The sequence below is a fragment of the Aedes aegypti genome, chromosome 2, assembly GCF_002204515.2.
Source record: "Aedes aegypti strain LVP_AGWG chromosome 2, AaegL5.0 Primary Assembly, whole genome shotgun sequence".
Classification (NCBI taxonomy): Eukaryota; Metazoa; Arthropoda; class Insecta; order Diptera; family Culicidae; genus Aedes; species Aedes aegypti.
Window position 1 is genome coordinate 353,453,159 of NC_035108.1, and position 17,313 is coordinate 353,470,471.

Sequence of the window (17,313 nt, forward strand, 5' to 3'; positions counted from 1 at the left end):
TTTGTCGTAGTTTATTTCAACAGGTTATGGGCCCAGGAACGCCTGGAGGACGCTGAGGCGGCTTCAATGAGGGACCACGAGGAAGCACCTGGACGAGGAGACATGGCCTAGACGAGGAGGCAGAATCTCGGTGAGGAGGTAGAGCCTGGACGGAAGGAGGAGTCTGGACGGGAGGTGGCTTGGACGAGGTTCCCAAGAGTTGGAGGCCAAGATGCCGAGGACGAGGCAGAAGGTGCGGATGCTGGCTGATCGGACGACGAGCTTGGAAGAGCTAGAGGAACTCGAGAGTCAGGAGGAGCTCGTAGGATGGCGCAGTTGACCACGAGGACAATGGTGCAGCTGGTCAGGAGAAGCTCGACTAGGAGGAGTTCGGTAGCTGGAGCTCAGTGCCAGAAGGAGCTTGGTGGACAAGAGAGCTCGGGAGGCAGATGGCGGTTTGAAGGTTGTGTGATGAGGAGGAGTGTTGGAGAGCAGGTACATCACACACCCTGTAGTGGAGATGTCGATGGGTAAGAATTGTAGAGGTAGTACTTTAAGTGAATGAATTGTAGATATCTTTACCCAGACATGAAATAAAAGAGAGGTGCTGACGTGGTAGCAATATCAGTCAGTAGCCTGCGGTGTGGAGCGAATAGCCTTGTTTTGTTTAGTCGTTTTATTTTCAACAGTATGTTGCTCGCGTAGAGTCTGTACGGTACTTGCTATGTCGCCGAATAGCTGATTGTTTCATTCTTTTCAGATGGTTAAGTCCGGTATTCGACCACGCAGGCTTGGGCGTATCGCGCCTGAGCTTGACTGGAATGAACTGGTCAATAGCGTACAGCAGTATACCAGACAAGGTCGACGCAGCGAGATTAGCTTCAGAATCGTGGGGCGCTTCGTCCCAGTCAACATTTGCAAGAAAATTATTCATTCCGGAAAAATCGGCCTTGCTGAAGTCGTAGATGACACCTTCAGTTGTATTACGGAAGCGTAGTTGTGGTCTTATCGCAATTTTCGTCAGCACAGGTGGATGGTGCCTACACATTTTTACGAGTGGGGACGGAGCCTGCATTACCACACAGTCGTTTTGTATTTCCTCAATGAAAAAGCACAGATCCAGTATGCGATTATTTTCGTTTTCCACATCATTCATCTGGCGGAGTCTAGCGGTACTATACGCGTCAAGAAGTTTCCGTGAAGCCAGGCTAATCGAGGATCGGGTTGCGACGGGAAAAAGATAACCGTGAAAATTCCGTTGCCAAAAGATCGTACTTAAGTTGTAGAATACACCCAGAATAACGAGTTTGTCTCTAGGTCCCATTTGTGAGACCACCCAATTCAGGGAGTCGAGATGTTTTTCGATTAAAATTTCGTCATTTACACGATCTGGTGGAATATAGACCACGCATAAATATAGCATTGCATCAACAGCAAAGATGGTTAGAAGGAATAAGATAACCGACTCCCGTTTTTTCTAGGCGACATGAATAGCGCCGCTCTGGAGAGTCAAAAGCCAACTAATATGCAACGTTCTCCTAGTGGCCACCAGATGTTGATGTGTTCGTTTATGACATTCACGCTTGAAAAAAGGTACACAGCTCAAACGGGGATATCCGATATTCCCAATAATCTCTAATTGGCATAAAATGTGAGGAAAAAAAGAAAAAAACAGCCCATGGACATTTTTAGCATGTATAAAAAAATACTCAAATTTTGTGTTGGTCCAGAGGAGCCTGATGTTATGTGATCGAACTCACTTCTGTATAACACTTTTTAAGCGTGGTTGTTTTGATTTCTTCCACTTTTCGTTTTTTGATTGCACGATGATTTGAATTTAGCTAAATATAAAGTTTACGTGCTTTTAACTCAATAGATGGCAGTAGTGGTACTTGAATAACGTGTCGTCGGCAAAATATATGGCAAAAAAAAGAGTCGATCATCTTTTTCCTTTTAACCATCTTTGTCAACAGTGTTGATAGCGATCCAAACTTGCTCAACCATCGAACTTCCAGGAGGATCCATCACATGGGATTTGTAGTTTGAACGAACGGCTAGCAAAACGCCACCTCCTGAGCATTAATCACTATTCGAGGATGACCTATCTTGTCGATAGACGCAATAAGAGTCGTCAAACAGTTGGCTAGTAGAAGTATTTCCGTTAAGCCAGGTTTCGGTAAGGGCGCAGATGTCGTAGCAACCGTCACTGAAGGCCAACTGATACTCGGCAAGAGAGCTGTTGATCCCGCCAACATTTTGGTAGTACATTAGAATATTGGTGGGAGCCGACGCATCATTTCTCGCATTTGTTGCGGCCCTAGGGATTGAAGAATCGTCAGGACAAGACACACCATTATTGGAAAGATACTTGCCATCGCAGGTGGCTTGGAAGACCCCTTCACCAACACTAGACTCAGAACCGGGACGACTTGGATGGCACGAACGAAATTGCTGCAACGTTTCTTCGACGACACTCGATGGCGCGACTGAGCTAGGTGGACCAGGGGCTTCCATAGTGCTTAATGTCGAGCGTCCCGGGGTGGATGTTGATGAGCATGATGAACGGTACGAATACGATGCGATGCGATATGGTACATCGTTAATGTACTGGAAGCGGGGAAACGATCAGGAAGAGTTTGTTCAATTGAGTTAAAGTGCTTGCCTGGAAAAGCAGGCTGGAGAACCCCTTCTACAGATTCGACAGCAGGACCACGACGACTCCGATGAACGATGGCTGTAATTGGCTGGACTGCGCCGATCTGAGAAGAGGTCTCCATTGTGCTTTCTACGGTGCGTCGTGGTTTATTATTTTGTGGTCAGCAGTCAGCAGTGTCCATGGCGGCTTGATGGGGAGTTACTTCGGAATCTGATGTAACAAGGATCGATGGAGTACTTGGTTCGGGCATCCAATAGTTCCGTTCGTTGGTGATTTCGAATTCACGGAAGAGAATTCCGCTTGGCCATGAGGAAGGGTCGAGGGCTGCTGTTCGATATTCAGGATCAATTCTTCTTCTTTCTGGCGTTGCGTCCCCACTGGGACAGAGCCTGCTTCTCAGCTTAGTGTTCTTTATGAGCACTTCCACAGTTATTAACTGAGAGCTTACTATGCCAATGACCATTTTTGCATGCGTATATCGTGTGGCAGGTACGATGATACTTTATGCCCTGGGAAGTCGAGAAAATTTCCAACCCGAAAAGATCCTCGACCGGTGGGATTCGAACCCACGACCCTCAGCTTGGTCTTGCTGAATGGCTGCGCGTTTACCGCTACGGCTATCTGGACCCCAGGATCAGGATCAATGCCGACTTTGAATTAAATGAAATTCAACGAATTCACATCTGTTCCCTGCTTGATTAGAGGAATAGCTTTTGCTGAATTGCATTGCAGGCTCTCTTTCGTTCATTTTTCAACTGCATCTGGTTTAACGCTAGGATGCAGTCGAGAGAGGTAAATCCAGAACAAAGAAGTTGGCTGTGGCACGGTTGCAATACTGACAGTGTCAGTCGCCTTTGTACCTCCAAGAAGAGGCTTGGTAACTTGAGGATCATTTTCCATCCGGCGGCGCTTTGATGCGCGACGATTGATAGAGGCGGGATGCAATGGAGTGACCGAGTTGTATTGATTCGAGAGCTGAGCGATTTATTCACTATGCTTCATTAATTCCCGTTTCAGATCGTCATGAGCAGCTTGTTGATTTCTGGTGAGCTCATTTATCGCGTTTCCGACGGAAGAGATGGCATTTCGGAAGCGCGTTAACTTCATCAACTTCACGCATTCATCACACATCCAATTCAAATTAGATGAATCATTAATGGCTTTGATGATATTTTTGATATGTTTGCGCATCGCAAATGATCGACATGATCACAGAATCCCATGCAAATAATCACTTCTTCGCCACGCTTGATCGATTTTGCGCAGCGGTCACATGCAGCGGTCATTTCGACGAGATGATTGGCCCTTATTCTAGCACACACTTGATATTTTATGCTAGCGTAAGTCGAATGCACGGATGCGAGTGTGTATGTGCACCACTACTTCGAAGACTACGAATTTAACTTGCTTGCAAGTCGAGTAGGTGAAAGCACACTGGCTGCGCAGCTTGCAATTGTAGTTTACGCTATCCACCGGGGTGCGTCGCTTTGGTTTAATTGAGCGTGGAGAGTAGTATCGGTATACGCTCCCAATCGCGAAACGCAACATACTGTTAGCCATCTATACTTTGGTAGCGCAACTAGTCAGATGATGAGAGATTTGATTTTTCACGCATCCATCACATGCCGCTGTGGGGAAAAATGTTTTATTTTCCTGATTAAAGACGGTTAACAGTGAAATAGTTAGGCGGAAAAGGAAGGAATATCCATTCTCTATGTTCTATATACGTTTGTTTTTTGTATTATTGCACTACTTTCTTAAAAATTGAGATCCGGCTGGTAGGAGCACTAGTTTGAGGTTGGAAAACCAGGATATGTGAGGTTAGTTTCATTGGAACTTTCGCCTGAGCGATTTTTGCGCTTGAATAAAACACGTTTCGGGACATTCCCCGCTGCCCCTAAAAATACCATTGGGTAGATAAATGAACTCTCTACCATTGGATCTCATTCAATTTCGTGCATAACTTCACATGAGCGGTGAAAATAAATATTTTGTTCCGAATGTTTTGAAACCATGTATGGGTTTGACATTGCTCTCGTCAACCATCATCATGACGACAGCAGCACACCCCACCGGACGAATTGTCGTCTTGGGAGCCCATTGTTTATCAGCAAAACGAAGTACGACTTAGCGCAATGAGCCATTTTACGAAGCAGGTCAAATGACAGGATTCCTGGGACTTTTCAATCATCGTCGTCAGTTTTCGCGATGATGATGGCTGATGACTGTGCGAATTTCTAGCGTAGCTTTTCATACAGGCAAAAACATAAATGGAGAAAAAATATTAAAATATTTCTGATCACAAACATGCCTTCTTATGTAAAATATAGGTGAGAAAGAGATAGCTTATACAATATCTAGGTGTAATGTTGCAGTAACGAACATTTTTAGATCTCTTTTTTATTATTTTCTCCATGTCCTCGTTTAGTAAGATAAGGCGTTGTTAGAAATCCCGCTGGATTTAATCCCAGGTCTCCTGTCAATTGATGCCGCTTCAGCGATCAGCTGTTCCGAAACGTCTCGTAAAATGGCTTATTCGCTCCCAATACGACAATTCGTCCGGTGGGGTGTGCTGCTGTCGTCATGATGATGGTTGACGAGAGCAATGTCAAACTCATTCATGGTTTCAAAACATTCGGAACAAAATATTTATTTTCACCGCTTACTTCACTTATGTATGAAACTGAATGAGATCCAATGGTAGAGAATTCATTTATCTACCCAATGATATTTTTAGGGGCAGCGGAGAATGTCCCGAAGCGTGTTTTATTCAAGCGCAAAAATCGCTCAGGCGAAAGTTCCAATGATACTAACCTCACACATCCTGGTTTTCCAACCTCAAACAAGTGCTCCTACCAGCAGGATCTCAATTTTTATGAAAGTAGTGCAATAATACAAAAAAAAAACAAACGTATGTAGAACATAGAGAATGGATATTCCTACTTTTTCCGCCTAACTGTTTCACTGTGAACCGTCTTTTATCAAGAAATAAAACATTTTTCCCCACAGCGGCATGTGATGGATGCGTGAAAAATCAAATCTCTCATCATCTGACTAGTTGCGCTACCAAAGTATAGATGGCTAACAGTATATTGCGTTTTGCGATTGGAAGCGTATACGCTAGATAGATAAATGAATTCTCTACCATTGGATCTCATTAAATTTCATACATAAGTGAAGTAAGCGGTGAAAATAAATATTTTGTTCCAAATGTTTTGAAACCATGAATGAGTTTGACATTGCTCTCGTCAACCATCATCATGACGACAGCAGCACACCCCACCGGACGAATTGTCGTATTGGGAGCGAATTAGCGATTATATAACAAAGGCACTAATCACAGACGTTAACTCATAAACGCTCGATTCACTGAACGTATACAGTACACGGGGAACAGAAACGGCGATTTTAGGATGTGGTTAACAAATAAAACGGAGCTTAAATACGAGACCGAATACAATTTGCATTACGTACAAGTAGCAGTCGATCGATATGTTTTGCAGGTAAATCCAAGCTTGCAGAAATTTTACTAATTAAGTTTAACACAGTCCTCAGTATCACCTACAGACAGGGGCTCCCACCATCCAAAGTTCCACTCTGTGCCCAACCGTCAGATCTGTCAATCACAATCATGTGAATACGGTAACAAGATCCGAAACCCAAAAGCGATATGATTACCGGGGGCATGATTTGCATGGGTTCCACTGATGTTCACGATCGATGCGATCCGTTGCCATTTCTCAGTCCGTCCCGTTCAGGTCCCGTAATGAACGATAATTCCATCATTTGTTTTGTAGGTAATCAAATTTTCTCCATTTTTGTAGCGGAAGGAAAACCTTCATTGGGTCTTCGTTGTCTTGCCAAGGTGGTGTTTCAGCGGTGGTGACGAGGAATTGAATAAAAGATCGATAAGTGATTTTCATCTTGTTTGCGGCTTTTACCCAAGACGTGACGTTGGAAACGATTGAGGAGTGAAAACTTCTTCCTAGAGAGAGAGACTTGCGAATGCAATCAGCGCATATTTTGAAAGAATGGATGTTTGCTGAATAAGAATGAGAAAAAAGGTGTTCAGTGCACATCATACATAAATTCATTCTGCTAACGAAACTTTTGAAACTACTTGAACTAATTAATCAAGACTTTTCAGTGCTACATACTATTGATCCCTTTTCGATCGATATTCTTGAGATAGATTTTTTTGGTAGGCGTGTATAACACATTAACTGCACCTCATTTCTGTAGTTTGAATAAAATTCAAATTAAATATTTGCACTTTGACTATCTTACCCACATGTGTTCTGCCACGTAGCACCAGCGTATGTCCGAAGCAATTTGCTTCAATAAAAATAATTTGTTCCTTATCCAGCATGTATCTAACGATGTTTCGGCTTCATAACCGCGCTAAAGCTTCACAATTAAAAGGGTTGTTCACATGTAACCGATTCCGCCGTACTTATCACTAATTTAACATTCTTTATCTTATAAAAGCTGTACCTTTTGACATGGCCATTCTTCGTGTCCGGAACAACGACCGTAAGTGAACAGACACGCATCGACACACGAGGAGACGGCTTTAGCCATCCCGAGACCAGGTTAACTATCTGGTCCGAAGAAATTGTCACTTTTTGCCCAATAATTATAATTGTTTGTCGGTTCGGTTCGGTCGAGTACGGGCCAACCAGCAGGTATCACAATCGATAAGCGAGGTTTTAATTAAATTTTAATTAAAATGCAAATTACATTATGTTTTATGCAAATACGTGCTTTTGCTGCCGCTCGATCAGTGTTTGTTTAGTTCTTGCTGTTCCTTACGCTGGAGAATGGAAAAGGTACCGTAAAATGGGGAACCGTAATTCGGGGTGTAGTTGATCAGTGGGGAAAAGTTGATCATTCCCGTATCCACATGTATAAACTGTTTTGATCCGATTTCAATTATCAAAATTTTTGTGATGTCACATTATCTGATATCTGCTCTTCATGTATTGAAGTTCGTTCTTACATGCAAGATGATTATACCATGTAAAAATAGATTTTTTATGAAATGTTTGATGAACTGTTGAAGGCTTCTTCTCCAAACAATCGACTATTGCCAAGGCTATATAACAACACCATTAAAATAAACTGTTTCATACATTCCAGGTATATTGTATGAACTCAGTTTTGAATTTGCATTGACGATAAAATTTCATTTTCATAGAAAAACACGTTTTTTTGTGGGCGAGTTGCTAATTCAAAGGAAAATTGCATACCTTTAGGCGTTTAATTTGGTGTATTCTGTAATTCATAACTTTCAACTCTAAAATTGACCGGTTTATCAATAAATTGAAAAAATTTTGATACTTGATTCAGATTCAGTGACCCCAAATCTTTTGATTAGCATATGTCTTTATTTCACGAAACCTAACGTAGTAATTACTCAACTTCACCCCGGAATCAAAGCTCCACTTTTTTATTTTAAAAAAAAAATATTTTTATTAGTATGAGAACATTTCGTCAAAATTACGTTTGTATATTCGATAAACATATAACCAGTACAGGTTTTAAAAATATTTGTATGATAATACATGGATGCTACAAGGAATTATAGAACAGAATCAGAACAACAGAGTCGTTGTTGGCAAGCGGGAGCACCACGAAGAACCTTGCATTCCGTTCTGACATTACTATAGGAGTGAGGCGTCGAAGTTGTGCCATGCCTACTAGATCATTTGATGTCCGATCCGATGTTACATTCTCGGAGTTCTTTCAACAGGCTTTTGATTGTCAACCATCATAACAGGGTTGGAAGACAAGATCTATGACAATGTTCACTCAGTACCACACATCCTCCCTCTTCTCAGGAAAAAAAAGTTTGAAATGATGAGTTTTCACATCGTTTCCGTCATCACGAAAGCTTTCAGGAATTCAGGATGTATATTTCACATCGCTAAGAACTTCACCGATGTAGGGGGAGATCCCCCAGTACCGGACACTTAAGCCACTAAATTCATAATTCGAAAAATATTGATTTTATGGGCTCGTGTTACCCATTTATGATAAATATTATCATTTTTATAGTGTACAAAAATCAATTTGAAAATATAAATATGAATTTTGACATTGTGTTTTGATGATGTATTTTAGTACCAAATTGATCGATATTGAAAGGTGGCACCCAATACCGGACACGATCTGAAAATGCCTCGAATTCTGTAAATTTGAACATCATTGAATGTGTACACTATAGAAATAGTTTATAATTACCAATTCAATGCAATTACAACATTTACAAAAATAATTTGAGTTTTTCTTAGTTTGCAAGATGCCTATCAAAAACCTCTTTCATATATGATGAAAAATAGCACATTTTACGATGTTGTTATAAATGTTCATTCTTCTTAATTTTATTGCATGTTTGATACCATGGTCGACGGAACCCATGAAAAATGAAAGTATTTTGAGACACTGATGCAATAATTACAAAGATATCATATAACAAATCAAGCTGTCCGAAACTGAGGGACAGGAGGTGCTTAACCAAAATTGTAATTTGTCCATATTTACTTCAATTATGGTACAAAATACATTCATACTATCAAATTAGGATTATGTTCAATCAAGCTTGCGGGATCCAAAGTATTTTTTCATATTCAAAATAATTACTAAATAGGCTCAAAATTAAGAAGATACGTTAATTTTTTAAAGATTTTCAAACTTTTGTACTTTTTTAAAAAGGGATGCATATTTCAAGGATGTGTTATTCTACGCAAACATTAGTCTACATAATAGCTTTCTTTTCTACTAATACACCATCTTGATTGGACCATGATTTCTCAATGTTTCAACTTTGTCCGGTATTGGGTGCTGTCCGGCACTGGGGGATCTCCCCCTATACTGTTTCATATTTCAACTGTTCACTTGTACATGCGACTTTGAAACATTTTTCCGTTGTAGGATACCCACGCAATCAGAACGGCGTTGAAATTATTGATCGGTTGAATGTCGTTCCATACATTAGAAACGGCAAGCTAATTATATGAAATGACATATCTAAGATGAATTTTGGACAAAATATTGCTATTAATAAACTAACATATATGCGTTCAACAGAGTAGCATCAGTGTTTGACCAGGTCCGTCACACTCGGGCTCAGATTGGGTACCACTTCTAGTACTGCATTTGGTCCCTCGGTAGTACAAAAGGTACCCAAGTTTGACAGATCGCAGTACACGTTGAACGGCATTCTAGATTACCTTATGAGCCTTAGAATTTTGGGCAACTGCAAGGAACATGGGGGTCTTTAATTTGTCTTTGGTTTGACTTTCATCTTGTTGTACATTCAATCCACCGTACTTTCACGGAAATACTCACTCAAAGACTTGTTTGACTGTTGTTACTTGTTTTGATATAACATATCTACTAAGTTACTAGCCATCATTGGGCTTACATATCTTATTCATGTGAACATCACTTTTATTAGGAACCAATTTGTGACCACTAGTCGCGATAGCAAGTGTACACCACCATTACTTAGAGCAAATATACGACCACCAGTCGAGTTAACAACATCAATAGCAGTTACTATGAACAAGTATGCGACCACCAGTCGCGGTAGCAAGTGTACACCACCATTGCATAGAACAAATATACGACCACCAGTCGAGCTTACAACATCAATAATACTTGCTAGGAACAAGTATAAGACCACCAGTCGAGTTAACAACATCAATAGCAGTTACTATGAACAAGTATGCGACCACCAGTCGCGGTAGTAAATATACACCACCATTGCTTAGAACAAATATGCGACCTCCAGTCGCGCTAGCAATATCGATAACATTGATTGCTAGGAACAAGTATGCGACCACCAGTCGAGTTAATGACATATTCATTGCAACCATCTGTCGCGTTAAAGACAACCAAATACCAAACCAAATGCAACCACCAATCGTGGCAATAATTTTTTTTTTTATTGCAATAACCAGTCACGTTAAGGACATTTTTTTTATGCATTGCATACACCAATTGTGTTAAGGGCATTTTTTCATAGCAACCACTAGTCGCGTTAAGGATATTTTTTTCAAACATGTTAGGCTGATACAAATATTAAATTTCTTTTATGTCCTAGACCACATGGAAGGTACGAGGGGGTGGGGATAAAAATAAATAAGTTACAAAAAAATAAAAATGAAAAAAAAGTTATTTATATTTATTATTTTTAGCGATAATTGTTAAACTTTTTTTCAAACGTCCTCTGGATCATTATTTTACTTGTTTTTTACCATAAAAATTGATAAAAAACCTAACTGATGTCGAAAAAATGATCAATATTTTTTTTATCCCCTTCAAAATTTTCGGATTTTTGAAGGGGGGGGGGTGACATAAAAGAAAATTAATATTTGTATCGGCCTCATTATTTTTTTTAACATGGCATTTATTTAGAAATAATAATGAATTAAGTAGATTTGAATAGTTTGGATCTCACCGGTTATCGACACAAAATTCACAAATTTCACCGATTCAGTATGCTTTACACTTAACTTGTTCGTTAAACATTACGGGATACACAATGTACTGAAGCAAATAGGAAAGAAAACAATCATCTGCATTATAGGTCAAATTTGACCAAAACATCGATAATACTGAATCGATCAAAATTCGATTCGTCCTTTGTATCGATTTTATTCAAATCGATTCGATTTCTTCACTCGTAAGCAAATTTAAAAGAACAACGCCTCAAAATAAGATCAAATCCCTTGTATTAAAATTTCATATTGTTTCAACAACAAAAAATCGATTAATTGGAACGAAAAATCTACTTTTGGAACACCAATTCAAAATCGCCCATGGTTAGGAATATTTGCACACACTTACATTCATTTTTTACTCTATTTTATTTTATTGAAATTATTTTGTTTTTATTTGAAAGCAGGAGAGATAAGATATAGAAATGTGTGTATCATCACAGAGGAAACGATGAAATGATCACATACAACCAAAGCGAAGTTTTATTATTATTTATATAGAAATTTGCACAGTTGATAAATGTTACGGGAGTTTTTTTTTTCGATTGAAATTACTAATTGATAAGTTATACAAATTGATTAATATTCATGAAAACCACTAAAAACTTTAACACTTCACTTCTCTTTTGCAAAATCACATTATTTTACAAATTATACTTAATTATACGATATTTTTTTATACACGTTTTGTACGGATATGTTCAATTGACTTCTGCAAAAAACAAAATAGTTCAGTTCCTAACGTTATTCTTTTTTCCGTTCAACCTATACAGAAAATAGGTCCCTGATAAAAGCAAAATGCGCACTTCATAACTTAGATGAATCAGCTCGAAATGATCATAATCTTTGAATCGGATAAAATAGATGAAACACTTTCTATTACATTCAAATATTTCCATCGAAGCAATCTGTTTGGATTCAAATTCAAAACAAAATATTCACTTCAAAGCCTGCATCGCGCAACTTGAGGTGATGCTGGTGTTCAATAAGAGCAACAACAAGAACAGAGAGAAAAATTGCTGCTTCAGCGAGTAGTGGAGCGGCTAATGCATATTAATGTCATATTTCCTCTTCAATCAGTTTTCTATTATTCATAGAAAATACCACATTGCTGTTTACTTACAGATGCCTTTTTATAAGATTCAAACTTCACTCCACAATCACTCTGAATACATATTTTCACACGCGGTTTAAGAAGCACTCGACACAAACACATTTCCTAGTGGACACTCCCGCTTGCTATCGAATCCAGGCTCTCCAGGAAAAACGAAAATTTATTTAAAACTCCTGGCAGGATCGCCAAATGTGAAGCTCAGAGTCGTTGTTGGCAAGCGGGAGCACCACGAAGAACCTTGCATTCCGTTCTGACATTACTATAGGAGTGAGGCGTCGAAGTTGTGCCATGCCTACTAGATCATTTGATGTCCGATCCGATGTTACATTCTCGGAGTTCTTTCAACAGGCTTTTGATTGTCAACCATCATAACAGGGTAGGAAGACAAGATCTATGACAATGTTCATTCAGTACCACACAGAATGGCACAAAAGTGATCAACTTCACCCCATTTTATGGTACTGTAAAAGCGGGTCAAATAGATCAATTTGTCAAACGATTTCATTTCTTGCAAATACTATATAAACATCATCACAACTTAAGGGGTACGAGCGTAGTTTGTCTGAACTATTATTGAATTGTAGTTTGTAAAGTTTCACATTCGCAAACTTTTAATTTTAAACAAAGGATGGAACAGCCTGCTGCCAAGAACAAATTTCCGAGGTAGATTTAGTCATTTAAAGTTGTATAAGTTTGTTCATATTGTTGAAATATTTGATTTACTGTTACATGATTGAAAATTTCATATGTAATTGCCTACATTCAGGCGTTAAAGTTATGAGTATCATAGTATGATTTTTTATGTCGGAACTTTTTTCGTTGAGATCGAAAGAATTTGAGGATTTATAATCGGATATTGAAAATTTATGAGATTCTATCATTTTTTAAGCGCCCTCAAACAATCTGTTCTGAGATCCCTATTCGATGAAATTTAATTGAGTTTGTCACTTATCCTTGATAGCCTTGAAGACGACAAGTATTTTTACATGTTTGAGCCATTTTTGAAACTCACCTAATGACGTTTTTGAGGATTTTCGAAACTTCAATCAGATGTTAAAAATTCAACCGATGTTCACGAAATCCTACGAATGTGATCCATATGTGTTTCAATTTCCAAGGACTGCAAATCGGAATCGGTTTACTTAGGGTCTGTCTCAATTGCGATATTAAAATTAGTCCGAACTTAAATTTGACAGTTCGTAAATTATTTTACCTCCAATTAATCAATGAACTGTCAAATTTAATTTTTGTCTGGTCCAATTCGAAAACTTTGTCGATTCAGGAAATTTTAACCTCAGTGCAAGCAAGTTAACACAACATATCATCAAAATGTTATTTGAGGATTAATTTGTAATTCTTGCATTTACTTGTTTTTATTTTCTGCTTTACAAGTTTGAAGCTGCTGTTCCTCTACTGTTGGATTATAGTTATTACTGATTTACATGATGCGTAATGGGCAAATATGCCATGAATGTCACATCAGCATAAAACAAAATCTGCACGTATTCGATCCGTACTGATATTCCATAGTGCCAGTGTAAAACCAAAGAAGAGACCACGAATTGAGGTTTTGTACGTTTTATGCTGCAGTATTGCATAGTCAGGGTGAGCGCAAAATTCTTGAGAGGGCAAATATTATCCCCTCTCCGAACACATCAACGATTCTAGTTAGTGTTTTTGTAGGTGTTTAGTCCTATTGGTATAAGATACTGCACTGTTCGTTTCTCATGAAACACTTTTCGGACAGAAATTTGAATCCATGATCATAACTGCACATTTCCACGAAGAATCTAAAATTTTAGGAGGGCAAAGAAATGCATGGTATTGAAAGCGCAACACTTGGGACCTCCATAAAGGGCCCATTCACAAATTTCATAACGCTGAAGAGGGTGGGTGGGTGTCCTTGAGATGTTACAGCTCACACAAAATTTGAAAAATATTTATACAAAATGCGTTACGAGGGCGTGGGTGGGTGTCAAAAATGACCATTTTTGGCGTTATGAAATTTGTGAATAAACCCAAATCACTTTCTCTTTCTGTGTTTATCCTGGAGCAAAATATCTGCATTTTAGATTTGTGTCCCTAAGAATGAAGAAAAACTTGAGGTTTACACAACAAATTTAAAGAGCTATTAATCATTTGTAATCACAAGGCGAAATTGTCACATCTCAATTTAAATTCTAAGGTTTCAAAAAATATATATATTTTCATCGTTGCTCAAAAATCTGTATAAATCTCTACAATGTTGGAAGAATTTTGTTTACAGAATCTGTATATCAGTATTTTAAAAAAAGATCTGTATGTACAGATTCTTGATCACAAAATATACGAACAATTCTGTACAATACAGATAAATCTGTATATGTAGCAACCCTGCTGAGGTCTAGCTGTTCTAGCGAACAACTAGCCTTGCAGTTCAGGTAGTGGTTAGACAGAACTTCAGAAGTTCGTTCAAAAGGCTGGTTGGAGATTTTTTTTGATTTACAACGGAATGTAATTCTTGAAACTTCTCTAGCTATTATTCTGAACATCAATCAAATATTCGTCCTGGTTCTCGTTAAAAAAAAAATCTCGGCCAGAACGATCAGCTAAGAATGGTTTCTAAAATTTGTCCGGATTATCTCCAAAAATTCCTCAAAGAGCCCAACTAAACATTCAAACTTTTCGTAAGAAATCTCTGAGGAATATTCACCTGAAACTTTCCAGGAAAAGCCAAAGATTCCTACCTTTCAATTATTTCAAATTTAACAAAGTTGATGTTTTCAAAACTGTGAAACATTATTGTTTTGCTGTTCTAGTTTGAGGAACTAGACCAGCTTATACTTTCTTTATCATTGATTCATGAAAATAGTGACCATTTTTTCTGGAAAATACTTTTCGTAGTAAATAGTGACTTTTTGGTTATCAGATCGAAAATAGTGACCAAGTCACTAAAAAGTGATTCGCTACCAGCACTGCAACTGTACGTTTTGGACAACACATTTCTGTGTGACTATCCGGATTGAATGAACGGGGTAGGTTCATACACGGGAGCTTTATAGTTCCTTGGAACCGATCTGTGATGTACGAAAAGGAGCCTTTTGTTACTGCAGTGACAGCAATCGGTAGACCACTGGATACCAGAGCGTTCCATTGGCATACATACACTGTTTAGCCATCCCACTGGGGGAAAAACTTACCCATTCACTGAGCAGCAATATATCATCACACTTAATGTGCCGTCCGGAAGCAGCTGGACGGTCATACCGATGTCCATATAGGTAATCCACCGAAGCAGGACCAAAAATTAAAACGACATCCAAACAGCTAACACGAACTAGCGAAATAATTCTCGATCTGTCAAAAATAAGTCTCCTCTGGAGCAGACTTATTTTTGACAGATCGAAATCAGAGGGGAAATAATTTCCGAACTGTCAAATTTAAGTTCGGACTCGTTTTAATAGCCCAATTGAGACAGACCCTTAATGGTTTTGAAGTTATTCCGGATTCCGTTGGGGTGCGATTTTCCAAATCATTCTACCTTTTGAGTTCGATATTTTTATACACTTCAACGACCATTCAGGATTGACTTGGTTACACCGGACGTGTTCCGAATGTCCTGGCGGAAGCGGTGCAATGTAATGCGTTAAAGCTTGAGCTTAATTGAAATTACATTACCACATTTTCTTATGAAGTCAAATGAAAATTATTTTACTGATTAAAATATTCCCTTTATGTGTGAATTTCATATCACAGTGCCATCATCAGTCAAATCCGGAAGAAGTTTTCCGTCCCAATGAACGATCCAGTAATTATTCAATGAGAAATCTGATTTTATATTCATAGTTTCATCTTCGTGTATTTTGATTCATGTTAGACGAGCTGTCGAGATAGACAGATTCAAATCATTGGTTTACTGACCGAAGTTCGCTGTGGCCGCAGCGACAATCATTGTTGCCTTTGCGTTCGAATGTCCATTCCTGTCGAGAGCCATACAAAGATCTCGGCTCAAGCATGATTTTTTCCTTATCTCCTTGTTTGATGCCTTCCGGAATATAGTCGGAATCTAAACCTGATTGGGCACAGTAATTGAGATCATCGATTGGATCCTATTAAAACTCAACCAGTTCAGAGGGGTTCAACGTCATCGTTTAAAATGATTTCTTTTGACTAATATCAAACGGTTTGTTAAGGTTACAATTAAACCCAGAACCCCTGTTAGTCGTCAGTTTTACCTTTTCTGGACTTATGCTTTCTCAATGCAATCCACTGATCCTGCAGCTTCAATAATTTCTTCCGGACGTAGTCTTCTCGACGTGTTGGAATACCAACGCCCAATACCCAAACTGAAGTGATAACTTAACATGCCTTGCGAACTGCAAGTTCACGCGCGCGTTTGCCTTCTTGTTTAAAAAAGAAACATAGCTGTAACGACTGTCTGTTACTCGGAAGCCTTTGATTTCCGAGTTCGCAAACACGACGGTGAACCAGCCAGATTTATCCTTTCCTCAGATCCATGGCTAAACACTGACAACTATATATTATGAGATGAATGGGGCATTTTCGAAGTTGGGGTGAAGTTTAAAAAACATTTCTCGAAACCAGACTGAACTGGGCTCTCTATTATCAGATCACCTTTTATGGTTGTCTATGATCATGTGTGTGAGTACGAATATACAAGTTATATGAAGCGCATTGAAAGAGCTATCATTTGATTGCACACGGAAAATTTATTTATATAAAATCAAGTATTCTACAATATGGTTGTTCAGCATTACTGTCATCGTTGGTGGCCTATCTCTATGGAAGCTTGAATTAAACATGTGGTACTGTTTAACTGAAATTTCCTCGACAATTTGGAGTTTAGAATCTGAAAAAAAAAACTTCCGTTATAATGTTTGAAAAAGAGTTACAATTATAAGAATAAAGATACCGTAAAACGGGGTACCTATCTTTGATAGTGCGGGACCCACCATACAATAAACGAAATAAGATAATATCTGTTAATCAGTTAAGCGAAACGAATCCAAAAGTTAAGAATATTAGTATGACTATAAAGAGAACTATTTTCATTTGAATCG